Source organism: Vespula pensylvanica, chromosome 9 (assembly GCF_014466175.1).
Source record: "Vespula pensylvanica isolate Volc-1 chromosome 9, ASM1446617v1, whole genome shotgun sequence".
NCBI classification, from domain to species: Eukaryota; Metazoa; Arthropoda; class Insecta; order Hymenoptera; family Vespidae; genus Vespula; species Vespula pensylvanica.
In genome coordinates, this window is record NC_057693.1 from 6,506,057 (window position 1) to 6,511,056 (window position 5,000).

At 32.9% G+C, this 5,000-nt stretch overlaps 1 protein-coding gene and 1 non-coding gene across 3 annotated transcripts in view; one reads left to right on the forward strand and one right to left on the reverse strand.

Annotated features, from left to right (window-relative positions):
• The window catches only part of LOC122631959, a 73,069-nt gene that overhangs the window by 26,974 nt on the left and 41,095 nt on the right, over positions 1-5,000 (reverse strand). The window lies entirely within an intron of this gene.
• Trnae-cuc lies at positions 4,426-4,497 on the forward strand. Its single transcript has one exon. It is a non-coding gene; the product is annotated as a tRNA-Glu (tRNA).

Below are 5,000 nucleotides of genomic sequence, written 5' to 3' on the forward strand. Positions count from 1 at the left end.
CGCTACGAAAGAATAATGTTATAAAAAAAAAAAAAAAAAAAGGAAAAGAAAAAGAAGGAAAGAAAAAAGAGAAAACTTATCGTCGCTCTTTTTCCTTCTTCTTCTTTTTTTCTTTTCTTCCTTTCTTTTTTTTCTTTTTTATCGTTATCGACTCACTTATACGTAAGCAAAATGTCATGGTAAAATTTCGTATCGTAAACGTCAAAGGCATACGTAAATAATCGTAAAATATTGACCTCGTTTTACATTTACTTCACCTTCCTATTTCTCACTTCTCACTATCTTTCTTATTTGGTACTGTCTCGCTTTCTCTCTCTCTCTCTCTCTCTCTCTCTCTCTCTCTCTCTCTCTCTCTCTCTCTCTCTCTCTCTCTCTCTCTCTTTCTTTGTGAGACATACGAACGAAATAAAACGAACCATGTCACGTAACCGCATTCACCTAACTACGATTGTTTCGTACCGATCTACCATTTTACTAGAGTTACAAGTGTACGAGTAAACTCATTGAATTCGAGGAGCTCCGACGATTAAAGTGCATCTAATGCGGGCATGAGAGCAACCCTTCGAGTAGCCCTCGTTATCTCAAACTCGATCATCGATCCATCAAGATCAGCCCGGCTTAACGATGCGGTCTCGTTGATGTCGAATGTTATCCTTTAAAAGAGAAATAGAGATAGAGATAAAGAGAGAGAGAGAGAGAGAGAGAGAGAGAGAGAGAGAGAATAAATAGAAAAAACAAACAAACAAACAAACAAACAAACAAACAAACAAGCAAGCAAGCAAAAAAATAAAAACGATCCAGCAAACATTTGCACGTTCGTCGAAATAGATTTTCGAAGGAAAAATCTCGTTCCATTCGTGTTTGCGATATTTCACGTGGATGGTTACCGGTTGAAAAGGTTACATCAGAATATAAAGTGCTCGGATTTATGATCTACGGGGCAAGAAATTGTTGAACCTTATGAAAAACGAAAGAGAAAGAGAAAGAGAGATTAAGAGATGTAGATAAAGAGATAGATGGATGGATAGAGACAGACAGAGAGAAAGAGAAAAAGAGAGAGAGAGAGAGAGATAGATAGATAGATAGAAGGAGAGAAAGAGATAGAGATGAAGAGAGAAAGAGGAAGAAAGAAAGAAAGAGAAAGATGAAACGAGTGGTCGTTAATGCGAAAGGAGATTTCGAGTGCATTGCGGTAGTCTCGAGGTTGCATCTTCGTGTAATTAATGGTTGAGATGGAACTGGTAGGGCCTACTGGTAGAAGGGCGAAAGAGTAGGGCTGAAAGAGGTTGATGGTTCTCGTAAAGAGAAAGAGGAGACGAATTTTCGAAGCATCTCTCTGTCTGTCTTTTTCTCTCTTTCTCTCTTTTTCACTCTATCTATCCATCCATTCATTTATCTATTTATCTATCTATTTTTTATATTATCTTTCTTTGTTCCTCCTTTATAAGCTCATTTATAATCGAGTTATGAACGTAGCGAACTGAGAATGCCATTATCGTGACGTTCGACTTCGAACATCTCTCGTTTATAATTAAAATTTTTAAGACGAGTAAAATTGTTGTAGATACGCTCTATAAATTCTACCTGGTCGGGAAATCGAATTTTACACGGCATTCTAATCGCGGCAAACTTTATTGCGTACTATTGTATATTTTTTTTTTATTTCTTGTATTCAGTAATATAAAAAAAAAAGAGAGAAAATAATAATAATAATAATAATAATAATAAAATGGAAGGAAAAATCAATTATTTCGCTTTTAACTTTCCTAAAATTGGCTTTGTTAACGAGTGTTTTTGTTTTCGTATGGAATGAAAAAAATAACAAAAAAAAAAAGATAAAAGAGGAACAAATGTAAAGAGAAAGAGAGAGAGAGAGAGAGAGAGAAGGAGAAAGAGAGGGAGAAAAAAGAATGTGAAAAGGTTTTTACAAACGACAGAATAATATCGATCAATCGATATTAAAAGTTTCCTTCATAAAGAAATATTAACGCTCTGTAAAATACCTTTCTATGTAAGAGCGAAAGAGAAACAGAAAGAGAGGAGAGAAAGAGAGAGAAAGCTTGAAATTTAATTTTATCGTGAACCGTAATAATAATAATAATAATAATAAACGCGACGGAAGTGGAAAGACATATGCGTTCTTCCGGGAGGATGGATTTCTCTCTAATAGTAATTTCTCTCTCGTCACGTTTTCTCGTCGGTAACATTTCGTTTGTTACCATTTAATCCAAATTCTACACAACTGTGTTCCAACACGGAAAATATTAAATTAATCGTAAGATTAAAATACTAACACATTGTGTATATGTATATACATATTTTTTTTTCTGACATTTATGTTAAATAAATTTACCGAATAGTTTCTTTTCTCGGTAAAGGTTAAAATTCATTATTAGACGAATTATAATGGTATGAATCATAGCTAGGAAGAAGTTTAGGAGTTATATCCCTTCAGCGAGAACTACCACGAACCACTCGTGGCAAGCACGGCAAGTAATTAGTCGTTGCTTTGAAGTTGCTTTTCTACTGTCTAAATTGAATATCGGTGGTTAGTTATTCTGTGGCTTGATCGAATAAATTCGATGAAGGAGATACCTTCCATATTATCTATATAGTTCTTTCTTTTCTTTTCTTTTCTTTTCGAGTTATTGGCAAAAAATTAAATAATCTTTTTTAAATTAATAAAAAAAGACGCGCGCGCGCGCACACACACACACACACACACACACAGACACACACACACACTACATATGTATAAAAATAAAAGAATAAAAAAGTAAAAAACGAGACAAAAAAAAAGTATAGAGGAAATAAAAAACAGATTGAGATCGCAATAAGAGTGTGAGATATACACGTACATATGCACATACTATAAAAAGAAAAAAATCATAGTTCATATGTCGGGATTAGTATGTCCCTTCCTCCACATTCCAGAGTTTGGACTCCTCGGTCACACTTCACACGAACGTTAAAGCAACCCTCCTGGCTATTTACAGACCACGTGTAATACCTATCAGACACGTCAAAAGCGATAGAGACAGAGATAGAAAGAGAGAGAGATGTATATATATATACACACACATATACACGTACACATATACATACAAATACATGGATACATAGACAGACAGAGAGAGATAGAGAGGATGCACTTTGTAAGCGAACGTGTTCAAATTTAGCAGTTCGTTGTATAAATATATCCTCGTGTTATTAGCACGCTTTCGAAGCTTTACACGACGATCCTTATACTTCTCTCTCTGTTCCTCTCTTTCGCAACTTAAAGCAGATTTACACGTATATTTTCCGGGGTCCTTCAAAGGGACATACACAAACAGTCTTTGAACGTCACCATTTGGGTATTATCTTCTTCGCTTCTACGTCAAATAACGAATTGGCACGCTTTAAGGGATGATCTTACTTTGGAATTCTCGCAAAATCGATATTCTTTCTTGTTTCTTTTTATAGATATTTTTCTTGGAAAATTGTACTTGTTAAAAAGATTAATAAGTAATTGAAAATTTCGAAAAAGAAAAAAAATATATATATATATATATTTTTTTAATCATCCAACGTTATAAGACTCTCAAGTGACAAAATACTGTCGTACGTTTGCTTGCTTACTTTTATTTTTTGTTGTTACTAATATTTTGAATTCTTTCGAATTTTCGATCTTAAGTGTCACACAGATGATAGTTACAATCATAGAAACCACATCAAGGACAAATCCTTGGCATTTGAATCAAGTCAGGGTCCCTACTATTCTCGCTCACTGTGGTATCTCTCTTATTATGACATTCGTGGTTCGTGTTATGCGGACGGTGGCATCGCATTCGAATGTAGGATATTCTCTCAGCAATTTCAGGGTCCACGCTGGGCCAGATTTCCGGCATTGTCAACACGCCTGTTTACTCGTATGCCTGTCAAGAATGGTCTCAACTCAGCATGCGCTTGATCTATGCCATTTCGCGAATATTTTACTTTTCTCACCTATCAATTACTATCTATAGTCAATCACGATAATACTCGAATGACTATTTTAACTCTAAATAAATATAATTATATATATATATGTAATAATTATAATTATTTCTTTATATCTAAACAATAATTAAAATTATATATAAAAACAGAATGATTAAAATTAATAATATCATTTCTCTATATTATTATTAATAATATTAAATAATATTGTTAAATAATAATTAAACGTTAATATCGTAAGATCAAATATCTAATTATTCAATAGCTATCGTAATTTGAACGATACATTAGAAAAGTAATGTACAAGGGACTTTTATAATGTTCGCGAAGTAATGTTTAAATTATAAATAAAAAGAAATATACATACATATATATATATACGAGTTTATACAGATGTATATTCGAACGGTAAGTTTACGTGAACGTAGTAAAGAAGATAACAACTCCGGTATGGTCTAGTGGCTAGGATACCTGGCTCTCACCCAGGAGGCTCGGGTTCGATTCCCGGTACCGGAAGATCTCTTTTTTTCTCCTTTTTTATATTCATTCTTCGCAATAATCATGAAATGATATATATGTATATAATTTTCTTGCTAAACAAGCCATGAATTTGCTCTATTAATGTTACGTTAATATATTTGTATAATGAATTTTTCGTCATATTCGATCTCGTAAAATCGTAAATTTTGTTTAATATAATTGTATGAATTGAATTGAATTGAATTGAATTGAATTGAATTGAATCGAATCGAATCGAATCGAGTTGAGTTGAGTTAAGTTAAGTTCAATTAAATAATATCTATATATATATATATGAAGTTTAATACAACGAGATATTCTAACGTGGAATATTTTCTAGAATATTCTAATTCTATTAAGTTTCATTATATAATCGTGAATTTAATTCATTTATCGACTAACAATAAGTTCAAATGAAAATGGAGCCCTTTTCAAGGAACGACGAGAAAGATGTCCTCGATACGTGATATTATATCAAAGATAAAGAGAAAGTAGGGGAT